Raw genomic sequence first — 17008 nt, forward strand, 5'->3', positions numbered from 1 at the left:
TGATGAATATTGATTGATATTTATTGATTTGGTGACTGGCTGGGAAGATGCATGAAGCAGGGCAAAGTGGAAAAGAACAGTTTTGCTCTTCCACTGAGATAGAAAAACTGATTAATAGCTAGCAGCCCATTTAAGAAAGGACATTATTCTCCTAAATGAGGCAACTGAGCCCAAGAACCACACAGCCTCACTCATATTCATAACCTTCTGCCTCAGAGTCAGTCACTCGAACAGCTTGAGCTGCAATACTGCCGTTTCTCTGTGCTTAATATAAATATATACACAACTAGCCTGCATTAGCTCCGTAATGCAGAAATTAAGGCCATATTAAAGTACGGAACTGATGAATAATTCAGGGATGATGGTAGAATGTTTCAATAAAAGTACCCACGATCTGTTCGTCTAAAATTGCTTTTCATTTGATATTGTTTGGAAATGGCAGAGTGGCACAGCTGCTCGTGGCATCTCGGTGGTGGGAGTATCGGCAAGGTGCAGAACTAAGGCACAGTTGCCAAATCATTCAAATGATGCATCCAGTGCCACCTTAAAACTGTTCTCATTCTTTCTCGAAGAACATTCCAAAAAAAACTTGCAACATCTTGCCTATCGAAAAAGAGGAAACCAAATTATTTGCATATGTGTTACACTGTTGAACAATGTTGGTACAGCAATAACAACTTGCATTTATATAGCCCTTTAAATATAGTAAAACATTCCCAGGCACTTCTCAGGCATGTTATCAAACAAAATTTGACACCAAGCCACATAGCGAGATATTAGGCCAGGTGGCTAAAAACTTGGTCAAAGAGGTAGGTTTTCAGGAGTGTCTTAAAGAAGGAGACAGGTAGAGAGGCAGAGAGGTTTGGAAGGGTATTTCAGAGCTTAAGGCCTAGGCAGCTGAAGTCACGGCCGCCAATGGTTGAGCAAAGAAAATCAGGGATGCCCAAGAGGGCAGTACAATTTTGTTGTCGGTAGTTAACAAACAGAACTCATTGAACATAATGCTTATTCTACGTGAATCATATACTCTTGACAAGTGGAATAAACACCATGGTCTTGAATTTCTCCCTATTTGCACCAGAGACACGCATAATTACGTGCCTTAAATAATGGCTAAATTTTGGGCGTAAGTGAGTTACACACAAGTACAATACGTACAAATCTCCTCAAACTTTTACGATCATCTATCAACCCCACCGCCCTAATGCCTCTCTGCCCATTATACTGGTCCTGCCCCTAAATTACAGAGTCTTATACACGAGTTTCCTTCAATTGTGCTTGCGTAGATGCTCTCTTCAAATTACGACCAGATTTTCAGGCTCTTACAGAAAACAGTCATTTTTCTAGTGTTGCATTTCAATTAATTGAAATTTATCCTCACTGAGCCCTGCTCTGTAATTTCTGTCTCTTACAATTCATTTTTCTGGTATAAATATAAATCACGTAAAAAATTTAAATGCTTCCACAATTTTAGGTTCCTTACATGCCGTGCATAAGTGATGGTTAAATGTGTGGAAACGTTAGTTATCATACTTAAAGAGGAAATATACTGGCATGGCTTAGGCTCTTTCCTTAGGCCCCAATTGTTGACGCTGATTTACATCCATTTTTACTTACTAGTGTATTCTAATGAGATTGGCAGGGAATACCAATATAACTTGAGATTAGGAGAATGGGTACAGGAATAGTCACATTTTCAGGTCTAACTTCTGGGATGCGACCACGCAGGAAATTCAAGACCCATTGATGGTGGGGTGTGGGGGGGAATTTTAACTCCAGCAGAAAACAGCTCCAGCGAGCTAGTTTCCCGCCCAACAGTGGCAGCAGGACGCCTTCTGTAAATTTAACTGTTGGACATAATTTAAATGCCACTGGTCCAGTTCCTGCCCGTAATAGCTGGGAAGAGAGCACCGAACGGCTGCTGGCTACCGAAGATCAGGCAGCCCTTGGACGCCTGCCGGCCTTCGTGTAAGTGGCGGGGGCACCACTGCTCCTCCTTACCCCACAAAGGAAAGACTTCCACTTACCTTTTGGGCCTCTTCATCCATCTGGACAACTGCCAACCGTCTTTCACCTGGCAGGAAAACCATGACGGTTTCTCCGTTCCGGCCCAAGTTAGAATGCAATTGGGGTTTTATTAAAATAATAGGACCCCAATTTATGTAAATTCATGAGGCCCCTACCTGCTTTAGGTGGATAGCTCGTTTGCCTGCCGAACTCCGCAGGTTAAGATTGCAGGCTGCAGGAAAGGGACCAGTTGTGAGCGGGTAACTAACCCACTCATTTCTAACTGCCAACCAGAGTGCTGAAAATTGAGCCCCACATTCAACAATTTCCAATTCACATGCTCTTTATGAAACTTATGTGTTGCTGCTCCGTATTATTTTGCTGGCATAAATTCCATATCCCATCCAAATGAGACAAGTACTTTTTATCAAGGGTGAGTTACCATATGCATTGTCTAAATCTGTTTATTGGTCAAACAACCAAGCCCAATAAACCCAGTTGAAGGAGGGGAGGGTCACTCTGCATTGGGGTAGGGAAAAGATTGAAAACTTGTTGCAGGAGGGGAGTGTGGAGAACATCTTTGACTCCGCTAGGAGTGGGATGGAATGGTTGCTGTCAGAGCTTAATAGGCCCATGTTATAAAACATGGCTAACTAATACCCACCAACTCACAAAAAGCAAAGCCAAGGAAAATCTACTAGCAATAATAATAATTATTTTTTGGGGTGCATTATAAAAAGATGTAATCACTCCTAAAGTTCAAGGATTAATAAAAGCGTTACATAGGTAACCCACTCAATTTATTTCTCACTTTTTACTATCCCCTCTACATTATGCTGGTTTCAACCATAGTTTTTTTTTCAGATAGTTTTTTTGCACTAACTCAAACATTACAACAGTGACAACATTTCAAAAAGTACTTTATTGGCTCTAAAGCGCTTTGGGGTGTCTGATGGTCATGAAAGGCGCTATAGAAATGCAAGTCTTTCTTTAATGAAATATTTGGTTTGATTTTCATCATTTGAGGTATGCTACTTTGTGGAATTGTACTCTTTTTATTCATTTCTGATTACAAGCAATGAATTGACGTTGAAGAAAGATTGCTGGGTATTTTTAATGAATATTCATAAATGGTTATTTGTTTAAAAAAAATGTTTTTAGTCAGAGTTGCGAATGGAGCTTTACAGTCGAGCAGTTGGTGAATTTACATACACAACTAGATGAACGATGATGGCGGTCATTGAGATTAGCCACAAAATGCACTAATAAATCATGGACTTTGAGAAAGGTTCGCCCGTTTTACATAAATAATACAAGAATTTCATGGATATTCATAAACTTTCCTGATTGAACATTCAAAAATTTGCATGAGTTTGAATGCTTCTGTTACAGTCTTAATGCCTGTGATTGTCCCTGAAGCTAAACAGTGCCATTTAACACCAACAGACATGCAGATCATTCACAGGATATGATTAACTCTGATGGATGCTCATTGAGAAGGAACCACACAAAAACATTCAGTAATTTTTCATAGTAATTTCAGCAGAAAATTTTTGTTAGCGACCTTACATTAATGACTTACCCTAATTACACTTCATTAAATATACAAATCAGGTTAATTAGAAAATAGTGAAAGCAGGTCTATCAAGCATGAATAATAACATTTTAAAAGTTCATTTTTTTACACAGGCAAAGGGTTATATTTTAGCGAGCCTCTGCAGAAATTTACGAACCATTTTGTCAGATGTCTGGTTATAAAAATACTGCTGTTTGAATGAGCTCATCATGGACAATGCCATTGTAATTTCTTTCCAAACAATGTTTTGGAAATTTCACACAAACCTGTTAATGGTGTTATTACACAGCATGCTCCAGCTGGAGCGAGCCACTGCAGCTTCAGCGCAAGCCGACACAAATATGCGACGGCTTCGAGGTGGGAGACTGGGTGACATCATCAGGACCCAGGTTGCCGTTAGGAGCGTGGGCAGGAGCATCAGCGGGGTCCTGGTACAGCAGAGGAGCGGTAAGGTCGTGGCGGACTTGCGATGAGTGATCAGGGCGGAGGAGTGATGAGGGATCATGGCTGAGATTTGGTGGGTGATCGTGACGGAGGCTCGGCGAAAATTTGGTGCGGAGGTGCGGCAGGAGATCGTGGCAGAGGTGCAGCGAGTGTTTTTATGGCAGAGGAGCAGTGAGGGATCGTGGCGGAGGTGCGGCAAATGTTTGTGACGGAGGAACGGCAAGAGATCATGGCGGAAGTGCGGTGAAGGAGGATACGGGGCCCAGAAGAGCCAGGGGCCCAGGGCAGCACGGAACTGCCCACACTGCGATATGTGTGCGCACTAGGTCCGTGCAGCAGAGCAGGTCTCCAGTCATCCTGGTTAATCATTGCCACTGGATAAAGGCCTTGCTTTGTCAAGCCCGTGTGGTGGCTGATGTGCAACAGTCACCACACATTAAAAAAATCCGCCCCCTCAATTGGAGTTCAGGACTGGAACATCACATCGGGTCCTTCATTGAAACATCTGTGAACTCATGTGGAAGCAAGTCATTCTCGTTCGAGAGACCGCCTATGGTGATGATACACAGCATGATTTCAAACCACAGGAGTATTGATACAAGATGGTGGGATTGTTGAGAAAGTGGAGCATAAAGCAGGCTAAGGTACAGACAGGAGTAATAAATGAAGGCACAATGGATCAGTTTGCAGAGCAGACCAAAATAACCTGAAGAGGAACCTGCATAATTCTTAGCGTGTGCACGGACAGCCCTTGAAGTTATTTGTCTTTATCAGATCGTGGGTACTGTTTGTGCACTTTTCTTTGATCTAAGTACATTTGCTGTTCCTAGGTGCTTTAAAATATTTACCTTGAGCCTTATGCAATTGACCGCCCCATAGACATAAATAAACTCTTCAATGGTTAGTTCCAAGTGATGTGTTATACTGCAATGACGCCCGGCGAGCAGGTGAGCCTCCGACCAGGTGACCGGGACATCAGCCCCACCTCCTGTGACAGGCCTACATCCCTCCAGCGGCAATCCGGCCTCTCCTCATCAACAGCTGGACCTCTCCTTCCCCACTGGTAACCTGGCTTCTTCTATTGGTGAGCATCACGGCTATGACACTTCCACCCCCCTTGCTGACCTCCCACTCAGAACTCCAGCGGACAACTGACCTTCTTAATGCCAGCCCCCAACCAAGCCTCGGGCCATCTACCATCAAGGGCGCTACTCGGCGCCGAGCCTGCGGCCAACATCTCGCCATAGGCAACTAGGCCCATACAGCAGTGCCTGGTCTCCAGTCGTCTTGGACCTACTTGCCACTGGACCAAGACCTTGCTCAGCTAAGCCTGTGTGGTGACCGGTGTGCAACGGTAAAAGAACTCATGCACAGGCATCTTCCTCTCCGTTAACATGAAGTTTGGGGCCTGCAACGTCAGGACCCTCATGGACAACTCCAAAAGCGACAGACCGGAATGCCGTACCGCCATAGTTGCCCAGGAAATTAGATGCTTTTACATTGACATCGCTGCCCTAAGCGAGACCCAGAGAGCAGGGGAAGGCCAGCTCAAGGAACAAGGTGGAGGTTACACCTTTTTCTGCAAGGGAAATCAGAGGAAGAATGTCGCCTTCACGGAGTCAGCTTCGCCATCAAAAATGAGCTGGTCGACCGCCTCAAAGACTCCCCCTGCGGGGTTAACAAACGCCTCATGACTCTTCAACTCACCCTATCCCGGAACCATTATACCACAGTCATCAGTGCGTACACCCCAACACTCGATGCAACGGATGAGACCAAAGAGGGTTTTTATTCCAATCTCGAAACATCCCAGTCCCGCGTCCTCGCGGGCGACAAACTGATCCTCCTCGGTGACTTCAATGCCAGGGTCGGCAAGGACACAATCCTCTGGGGAGGTGTGATTGGCAGAGAGGGGGTAGGGAAAGCCAACACCAACGGTACCCTACTCCTGACAAAATGTCTAGAACATGAACTTCTTATCACCAACACCCTATTCCGCCAGAGGGACAAATACAAGGCATCATGGCAACACCCTCACTCCAAACACTGGCACCTGCTCAACTATGTCATCATCCGAGCCAGGGATCGTGAGGATGTGCGCATCACCCGCGCCATGACAGGAGCCGATGACTGCTGGTCGGTTCACCGCCTAATCCGATCCATCATCGACATTAACATCGCTCCAAAGGAGAGCCAAGAACTAATAGATCGCAAGCGCAGAGTATTTCTGAGCCTCAAGCAACAACCCAACTCTGGAGCAGCAAAGCAACATTACAGGTGGCTCAAGGCTGAGACCTAAAGAACAGTTGGTGGATGGAGAAAGCACAGGAGATACAACAACTGGCCGACAGCCATGATGTGCGAGGATTCTTCATCACAGTCAAGGCCACCTACAGTTCAAATTCTCAAGGTCCCATCCCACTGCTGGCCAAGAACAGGGAAACACTCATCAAGGACACCGTGGTAGTCCGGGCCCGCTGGAAAGAGCACTTGGAAGATCTCCTCAATCGAGACTCTGCCTTTGACTCGAGTGTTCTCGACTCCATCCCACAGAATGCGACCCGCCACCACCTCAGTGAAACCCCAACGTTGCATGAGGTAGGAAAAGCCATAAGACAGCTCAAAAACAACAAGGCTCCGGGAGCGGATGGAATCCTTGCTGAGGCACTAAAGTATGGTGGAGAGGCGCTGTTAGCGTGGATACATGACCTCATCCCTCTCATCTGGAGGGAGGAGAGCATGCCGGGAGATCTCAAACATGCAGTGATCGTGACCATCTTTAAAAAAGGGGACAAGTCTGACTGCGGCAACTACAGAGGAATCTCCCAGCTATCAGCCACTGGGAAAATTAGCGCTAGAATCCTCTTTCACCATCTTCTCCCTGTGGACGAGTAGCTCCTCCCAGAGTCACAGTGCGGATTTCGTCTCCTACGGGGCACAACAGATATGATCATTGCAGATCGACAGCTGCAGAAAAAATGCAGGGAGCAGCGCCAGCTCTTATACATGGCCTCTTCGGCCTTACAAAGGCTTTTGACACTGTCAAACACGAGGGTCTATGGAGAGTCCTCCTCCCTTTCGGATGCCCCCAAAATTTCGTCAACATCCTTCGCCTGCTCCACGACGACATGCAGGCTGTGATCCTTACCAACAGATCCATTACAGACCCAATCCATGTCTGGACCGGGGTCAAACAGGGCTGTGTCATCACTCCAACCCTCTTCTCAATCTTCCTCGCTGCCATGCTCCACCTCACAATCAACAAGTGGAACTAAACTACAGAACCAATGGAAAGCAGTTTAACCTTCGCTGCCTCCAGGCCAGGTCCAAGATCACCCCAACCTCTGTCGTTGAGCTACAGTACGCGGACGACGCCTGTGTCTGCACACATACAGAGGCTGAACTCCAGGATATAGTCGATGTATTTACTGAGGCATGCGAAAGCATGGGAATTACGCTAAACATCCGTAAGACAAAGGTCCTCCACCAGCCTGTCCTCGCCACACAGCACTGCCCCCCCAGTCATAATGATCCACGGCGCGGCCCTGGACAACGTGGTCCATTTCCCATACATTGGGAGCCTCTTATCAACAACAGCAGACATTGATGAGATTCAACACCACCTCCAGTGCGCCAGTGCAGCCTTCGGCCGCCTGAGGAAAAGAGTGTTCGAAGACCAGGCCCTCAAATCTACCACCAAGCTCATGGTCTACAGGGCTGTAGTAATACCCGCCCTCCTGTATGGCTCAGAGGCATGGACTATGTACAGTAGACACCTCAAGTCGATGGAGAAATACCACCAACGATGCCTCCGCAAGATCCTATAAATTCCCTGGGAGGACAGATGCACCAACATTAGCGTCCTCGACCAAGCCAACATCCCCAGCATTGAAGCACTGACCACACTTGATCAGCTCCGCTGGGCAGGCCACGTTGTTCGCATGCCAGACACGAGACTCCCAAAGCAAACGCTCTACTCATAACTCCTTCATGGCAAACGAGCCAAGGGTGGACAGAGAAAACATTACAAGGACACCCTCAAAGCCTCCCTGATAAAGTGCGGCATCCCTAACAACACCGGGGAGTCCCTGGCCAAAGACCGCCCTGAGTGGAGGAAATGCATCCTGGAGGTCGCTGAACGCCTCGAATCTCACGTCGAGTGCATGCAGAAAACAAGCGCAGGCAGCGGAAGGAACGCGCGGCAAACTTGCCCCGACTGTCTGTCCAATCTGTGGCAGGGACCGTGGCTCTCGTATTGGACTGTTCAGCTACCTAAAGACTCATTCTAAGAGTGGAAGCAAGTCTTCCTCGATTCCGAGGGACTGCTTTTGATGATGATGATGTTATACTGTAATGAACATTTGCAGTATAATTTGTAATGAACATTTGTAATGAACGCCGACATTTGCAAAAGTTATTTGTAATTAATGATATAATATTCAATTAACTCTTTATTGGGGGTGAGGGGGGAATCTTTCCAGACCACACTTAATATGCAGAGGGAAATTTTCTCTGCTTATTACTTGTAGCAAAATCGTAAATTTGTTCTGAATAGACTGGAAGTCTGAAGGCAAATATTGCTGTGACACTCTATGGCCAGCCAAGGAGAGCAGCTGAAATGGAGTGTGAGTTGACACTCTCCTGTTTGCACTTCTTTCCTCCCTCCCACTGAAAATGCGGCTGATAAAATGCAACATTTCCAACCACTAAGATACCTCCTTAAGAAGCCAACTTGTTAAAGGCTAGGCCATCCAAACAATCGTGGTAGAGCAAGACTGTGGGAGAGGACATTTGGCATGTGATCAATTTCTATGCATTCATTTAGTATTCACAGGTATTCTAAGGATGGCAGCATGGTCTCAAAGAACAAGGGAACTGTTGTGTATCTGTAAAGCATGCACACCCATGTTCCTCCACCAGGGAGCTCATCCCCTGAAGTCCCAAGGGATCCCAGCATCCCTTGGGAGCACTGTATATAAGGCGGCCCTGAAGGCCTGTTCCTCACTCTGGAGTGTCTCATTAAAGACTGAGGTCACTGTTACTTTAACCTCCCTGTGTGCAGCCTCATCTGTGTTAGGAACACAATAACTGGCGACGAGAATACGAATCCAACGCAAAGATGCAGCAAACTGTGGGCATCCTGGAGAAGTTCTCGGAGGGTGAGGACTGGGAAACCTATGTCGAACGGCTAGACCAGTACTTTGTAGCCAACGAGCTGGACGGAGAAGGAAGTGCTGCAAAAAGGAGAGCGGTCCTCCTCACAGTCTGCGGGGCACTGATCAACAGCATCATGAAGAATCTTCTGGCTCCGGTGAAACTCACAGATAAGTCGTATGAGGAGCTGCGTACACTGGTTCGGGAGCATCTGAACCCGAGGGAGAGCGTGCTGATGGCGAGGTATCGGTTCGACACGTGCCAGCGATCTGAAGGTCAGGAAGTGGCGAGCTACGTCGCCGAGCTAAGGCGACTTGCAGGACAATGTGAGTTTGATGGCTACCTGGAGCAAATGCTCAGAGACTTTTTTGTACTGGACATTGGCCACGAGACCATCCTACAAAAACTTTTGACTGTAGAGACACCGACCCTCAGTAAGGCTATTGCGATAGCACAGGCGTTTATGTCCACCAGTGATAACACCAAACAAATTTCTCAGCACACAAGTGCTAGCAATGTTCACAAATTAACTGGAACTGTGTTTGCGAGCAGAAATGTACAGGGCAGAGCCCACGAGTCTGCAACTGCCAGCAGGCCTCAGGTGACCCAGATGACTCAGAGTCCCTAACAAAGGATGAATGTAAGGCAATTCACACCTTGTTGGCATTGTGGAGGCTTCCATTCAGCCTATTCATGCCGCTTCAAAGGGTATGTTTGCAAGAGCTGTGGAACAATGGGGCACCTCCGACGAGCTTGCAGATGAGCTGCAAGCTCTGCAAAACCAGTTCACCACCACGTGCAGAGGAAGATCGGTCCATGGTGGATAAAAGCAATTTCGAGCCTCTGGGAGAGGAGGCAGATGTTGAAGTACACGGGATGCACACATTTTCGACGAAATGTCCACCTATAATGCTAACCATAAAATTGAGTGGCTAACCCGTAGCCATGGAACTGGTCACTAGTGCTAGCCAATCCATCATGAGTAAAAAGATGTTTGAGAGACTGTGGTGCAACAAGGCATTCAGAGGTGTGTGGGGGGCCTGACCCATCCACCTCCATGGCACGAACCTGGTATTGCAGTACTTCCAGGAACGGTGCAGTGGCTCTTGGCCTTTTGGCTAAGAGCATTGGCGCAGAGTGATCCTTGATGTGTGCAAGGTGACCTCTGGCGTTTGTGATTTGATAAAGAATTGGAAAGATTGGCAACGAATAAAAAATAAAAAAAAAACAAGGCATTCAGATCAGCCCTGAGCCCAATCCACACGAAACTGAGAATGTACACCAAAGAGCTTATCACTGTCCTGGGCAATGCTACGGTCAAGGTCACCTACGAGGGCACGGTGTACGAACTGCCACTCTGGATTGTGCCGGGCGATGGCCCCACACTGCTTGGAAGGAGCTGGCTGGGCAAAATCCGCTGGAACTGGGATGACATCCGAGCGCTATCACATGTCGATGAGGCCTCGTGTACCCAAGTTCTTAACAAATTTCCTTCCCTTTTTGAGCCAGGCATTGGAAACATTTCCAGGGTGAAGGTTCGGATCCACTTGGTCCCAGAGACACGACCCATTCACCACAAGGCGCGAGCAGTACGTCACATGATGAGGGAGAGAGTGGAAATCGAGCTGGACAGGCTGCAATGCGAGGGCATCATCTCTCCAGTGGAATTCAGCGAGTGGGCTAGCCCGATTGTTCCAGTACTCAAAAGTGATGGCACGATCAGGATTTGCGGCGATTATAAAGTAACTATTAATCGTTTCTCGCTACAGGACCAATACCGGCTACCGAAGGCAGACGAACTATTAGCGACGCTGGCAGGAGGCAAGACGTTCACCAAGCTCGACCTGACTTTGGCCTACATGACACAGGAGCTGGAGGAGTCTTCGAAGGGCCTCACCTGCATCAACATGCACAAAGGACTGTTCATCGACAACAGATGCCCGTTTGAATTCGGTCAGCTGCAGCGATCTTCCAGAGAAACATGGAGAGCCTACTCAAGTCAGGACGACATATTGGTCACGGATTAGGACACCGCTGAGCACCTACAAAACCTGGAGAAGGTCCTACAGCGACTGGATCGCATAGGGCTGCTGCTGAAGAGGTCGAAATGCATCTTCATGGCAACAGAAGTGGAGTTTTTGGGGAGAAAGATCGCGGCGGACAGCATTTGGCCCATAGACGCCAAGACAGAGGCTATCAGGAACGCGCCCAGGTCACAGAACATCACAGAGCTACGGTCGTTCCTGGGACTGCTCAACTATTTTGGTAACTTCCGACCGGGGTTAAGCACCCTTTTAGAGCCCCGACATGTGTTATTGCGCAAGCGTGAGAACTGGGTATGGGAAAAAAAACAAGTAATTGCTTTTGAGAAAGCCAGAAAAAATGTTATGCTCCAACAAGCTGCTTGTATTGTATAACCCGTGTAAAAGACTTGTGCTAGCATGTGACGCACAGAGTCGGGTGTGTATTATAACAAGCTAACGTTGCGGGGAAGTTGCAACCTGTCGCCTATGCTTCCAGGAGCTTGTCTGAGGCCGAGAGGGCCTACAGCATGATTGAGAAAGAGGCATTAGCATGTGTATTCGGGGTAAAGAAAATGCATCAGTACTTGTTTGGCCTCAAATTTGAGCTGGAAACCGATCACAAGCCTCTCACATCCCTGTTCGCTGAAAACAAGGGGATAAATACTAATGCCTCAGCCCACATACAAAGGTGGGCACTCGAGCTATCAGTGTATAACTATACCATCCACCACAGGCCAGGCACCGAGAACTGTGCGGATGCTCTCAGTCGGCTACCATTGCCCACCATGGGGGCGGAAATGGCGCAGCCTGCAAACTTGTTGATGGTGGCGCAGCCCGCAGACTTGTTGATGGTCATGGAAGCGTTTGAAAATGATAAATCACCTGTCACGGCCTGCTAGATTAGGATTTGGACCAGCCACAATCCTCTGCTGTCCCGAGTAAAAAAAACTGTGTACTGCATGGGAGCTCGGCCAGCATCCCCGTTGAAATGCAAGAGCCGATCAAGCCGTTCCAGCGGCGAAAGGACGAGCTGTCCATTCAGGCAGACTGCCTGTTGTGGGGTAACCGTGTAGTGCTACCAAAAAAGGGCAGGGAAACGTTCATCATGGATCTCCACAGCACACACCCAGATATAGTAATGATGAAAGCGATAACCAGATCCCACGAATGGTGGCCCAGTATCAACTCTGCCTTCGAGTCCTGTGTACGGTAATGCAGCGTATGTGCTCAGTTGAGCACGCGCCCAGAGAGAGACACCACTAAGTTTGTGGTTCTGGCCCTCCAGACCATGGTCAAGGATCCATGTTGACTATGCGGGCACGTTTCTCGGTAAAATGTTCCTGGTGTTGGTGGATGCTTTTTCAAAATGGATTGAATGTGAAATAATGTCGGGAAGCACTGCCACCACCACCATTGAAAGCCTGACGGCCATGTTTGCCACCCACCGTCAATCCTTTAAGTATCCTCTGCCAGTCTATTCTAGCCAATTCACACCTCATACCGTCAAAGTTACCTTTCCTTAAGTTCAGGACCCTAGTTTCCGAATTAACTTTGTCACTCTCCATCTTAATAAGGAATTCTGCCATATTATGGTCACTTTTCCCCAAAGGGCCTCGCACAACAAGATTGTTAATTAATCCCTTCTCATTACACATCACCCAGTCTAGGTTGGCTAGCTCCTTGGTCGACATATTGGTCGAGAAAACCATCCCTAATACACTCCAGGAAATCCTCCTCCACCGCATTGCTACCAGTTAGGTTAGCCCAATCAATATGTAGTTTAAAGTCGTCTATGATTACTGCTGTATCTTTATTGCACACATCCCTTATTTCTTGTTTGATGCTGTCCCCAATCTCACTTCTACTATTTGGTGGTCTGTACACAACTCCCACTAGCGTTTTCTGCCCTTTGGAATTCCGCAGCTCCACCCATACCGATTCCACATCATCCAGGCTAATGTCCTTCCTTACAATTGCATTGATTTCCTCTTTAACCAGCAACGCCACCCCGCCTCCTTTTCCTTTCTGTCTATCCTTCCTAAATGCTGAATACCCTTGGATGTTGAGTTCCCAGCCTTGGTCACCCTGGAGCCATATCTCTGTGATGCCAATCACATCGTATTCGTTGACTGCTATCTGCACAGTTAATTCATCCACCTTATTCCGAATACTCCTCGCATTGAGGCACAGAGCCTTGGGGTTACTACCACCGAAAGGAAGTGCAGCGCTAAATGAAGCACTCCACTTCCTTTCTGGGGTGATCGTGGGTCGGAAGCCTCCGGAGCGGGGCGCACAGCTCAGCAGCACTACGCATTGGGCTGGGTGGTGCTGCTACGTAGGAAGTAAAGCAAGTTGTGAGGAGGACACAAAGAATCTACAAAGGGATATAGATAGGCTCAGTGAGTGGGCAAAAATTTGTCAGATGGAGTATAATGTGGGAAAATGTGAGGTTATCCACTTTGATCGGAAAAATAAAACAGCAAACTACTATTTAAATGGGGAGAGATTACAAAATGCCGAGGGATCTGGGGGTTCTTGTACATGAAACACAAAAAGTTAGCATGCAGGTACAGCAAGTTATCAGGAAAGCAACTGGAATATGGGTCTTTATTGCAAGGCGATAGAGTATAAAATCAGACAAGTCCTGCTCCAACTGTACAGGGTATTAATAAGTCCACACCTGGAGTACTGCGAACAGTTTTGGTCTCCTTATTTGAGGAAGGATATACTTGTATTGGAGGCAGTTCAGAGAAGGCTCACGAGGTTAATGCCTGAGATGAAGAGGTTGGCATATGAAGAAAGGTTGAGCAGGTTGAGCCAATACTCATTGGAGTTTAGAACAATGAGAGGTGATCTTATTGAAACATATAAGATTCTGAGGGGTCTTGACAGGGCAGATGAAGAGACGATGTTTCCCCTCATGAGGGAATCTAGAACTAGGGGCCATAGTTTCAGAATACAGGGCTGCCCATTTAAGACAGAAATGAGGAGTAATTTCTTCTCTCAGAGGGTCGTGAATCTTTGGAATTCTCTACCCCACGGAGGTGTGGAGGCTGGGATATTGAATATATTTAAGGTGGAGATAGACAGATTTTTGAATGATAAAGCATCAAGGGTTATGGAGAGCGGGCAGGGAAGTGGAGTTGAGGCCAGGATCAGATCAGCCATGATCTTATTGAATGGCGGAGCAGGCTCGAGGGGCCAAATGGCCTACTCCTATTTCTTACGTTCTTATGTTCCCTGATTTAAAGGGAAGGGCTCAAGCTGCATACTCTGGATTAATGAAAGGCACCTACCTGGACTACCAGGAAGTTGGGGTGCTGCGCGATCAGCCCGGCACAAGCAGATTGCCGGACTGCCCGATTGTGGCACGGAACTCATGGCAACGGGGTGCACAAGAAAACCGGCCTTTTGTTTACCAACACCAGCCCGCCTCCCCTTTAACTTATGCCCCGCGAGCTGCCGGCCGCTCAGTACGTGTCCCCTGAAACTATCGCTGTCATCACCCGGCAGAGCTTCAGGTGACGATGACAAATTTAAGGTTTGGGGCGCTAACGGGGCGTTGCGCATGGTTATGATGTCAGCATCGCCGGCGCAACAGAGTGGGGCGCGCTACATGTTACCACCGCTGCTAAACTTCCACCAATGGCCCTGATGGGAGGTTCAAATAACCCGGATTTCTCCCCCATTGACTTTAATTTTTATTTGTCGTATAAAATTGCAATACCTTTTTCAAGAAAGATTAATCACCATGTTGTACACCCACCTCAACACAAACTCTCTTTGGTAAGACACTCAACACCTTTGTTTGATAAGCAGGCTGGATCAGCAAGTGCAAGGTTGGAAAAGGTACTGAGGCACTTCAGTTCCCACATGAGCATTTACAGCAATCCTTGGTGCAATTTCAACGAATCTCATTATCTCAATAGCTTCATGACATCAGCTCACTCCCCAAGCAGTTCCTGTGGATTGGGTTTGCTTCTCTGAATTGGATTGTAGATTGGACTCCATAAAACAGGATCCTGTCATTGCAGTAGTAGCCACTTAGCAAGTGTTATGGGGTGGGGTGGGGCGGGGCGGGGTAGAGTAGAAATGCTTTGTACATATTCCACTCCTTTTCTGGGTTGATATCTTTTCTGTTATAAGGTGGCCAAGGTTAGTGAGAAACTAGAAGATTGGGAACATTTTAAACGACAGCAAAGAATGACGAAGAAAGCAATAAAGAAAGGAAAGATAGATTACGAAAGTAAACTTGCGCAAAACATAAAAACAGATAGTAAAAGCTTTTACCGATATATAAAACGGAAAAGAGTGACTAAAGTAAATGTTGGTCACTTAGAAGATGAGAAGGGGGATTTAATAATGGGAAATGTGGAAATTGCTGAGATCTTAAACAATTATTTTGCTTCAGTCTTCACAGTGGAAGACACAAAAACCATGCCAAAGATTGCTGGTCACAGGAATGTGGGAAGGGAGGACCTTGAGATAATCACTATCACTAGGGGGTAGTGCTGGACAGGCTAATGGGACTCAAAGTAGACAAGTCCCCTGGTCCTGATGAAATGCATCCCAGGGTATTAAAAGAGATGGCGGAAGTTATAGCAAATGCATTCGTTATAATCTACCAAAATTCTCTGGACTCTGGGGAGGTACCAGTGGATTGGAAAGCAGCTAATGTAACGCCTCAGTTTAAAAAAGGGGGCAGACAATAGGCCGGTTAGTTTAACATCTGTAGTGGGGAAAATGCTTGAAGCTATCATTAAGGAAGAAATAGCGGGACATCTAGATAGGAATAGTGCAATCAAGCAGACACAACATGGATTCATGAAGGGGAAATCATGTTGAACTAATTTACTGGAATTCTTTGAGGATATAATGAGCTTGGTGGATAGAGGTGTACCGATGGATGTGGTGTATTTAGATTTCCAAAAGGCATTCGATAAGGTGCCACACAAAAGGTTACTGCAGAAGATAAAGGTACACGGAGTCAGAGGAAATGTATTAGCATGGATCGCGAATTGGCTGGCTAACAGAAAGCAGAGAGTCAGAATAAATGGGTCCTTTTCGGGTTGGAAATTGGTGGTTAGTGGTGTGCCACAGGGATCAGTGCTGGAACCACAACTGTTTACAATATACATACATGTCCTGGAAGAGGGGACAGAGTGTAGTGTAACAAAATTTGCAGATAACACAAAGATTAGTGGGAAAGCGGGTTGTGTAGAGGACACAGAGAGGCTGCAAAGAGATTTAGATAGGTTAAGCGAATGGGCTAAGGTTTGGCAGATGGAATACAATGTCGGAAAATGTGAAGTCATCCACCTTGGGAAAAAAAACAGTAAAAGGGAATATTATTTGAATGGGGATAAATTACAACATGCTGCGGTGCAGAGGGACCTGGGGGTCCTTGTGCATGAATCCCAAAAAGTTAGTTTGTAGGTGCAGCAGGTAATCAGGAAGGCGAATGGAATGTTGGCCTTCATTGCGAGAGGGATGGAGTACAAAAGCAGGGAGGTCCTTCTGCAACTGTATAGGGTATTGGTGAGGCCGTACCTGGAGTACTGCGGCAGGTTTGGTCACCTTACTTAAGGAAGGATATACTAGCTTTGGAGGGGGTACAGAGACAATTCACTGGGCTGATTCCGGAGATGAGGGGGTTACCTTATGATGATAGATTGAGTAGACTGGGTCTTTACTCGTTGGAGTTCAGAAGGATGAGGGGTGATCTTATAGAAACATTTAAAATAATGAAAGGGATAGACAAGATCGAGGCAGAGAGGTTGTTTCCACTGGTCGGGGAGACTAG

General features: G+C 46.9%; 1 protein-coding gene across 1 annotated transcript in view; it reads right to left on the minus strand.

Moving 5' to 3' along the window:
- LOC139227854 (metabotropic glutamate receptor 4-like) overlaps positions 1–17008 on the minus strand; it is a 1455190-nt gene that overhangs the window by 1050722 nt on the left and 387460 nt on the right. The window lies entirely within an intron of this gene.

The sequence above is a fragment of the Pristiophorus japonicus genome, chromosome 17 (assembly GCF_044704955.1).
Source record: "Pristiophorus japonicus isolate sPriJap1 chromosome 17, sPriJap1.hap1, whole genome shotgun sequence".
Lineage (NCBI taxonomy): Eukaryota > Metazoa > Chordata > Chondrichthyes > Pristiophoridae > Pristiophorus > Pristiophorus japonicus.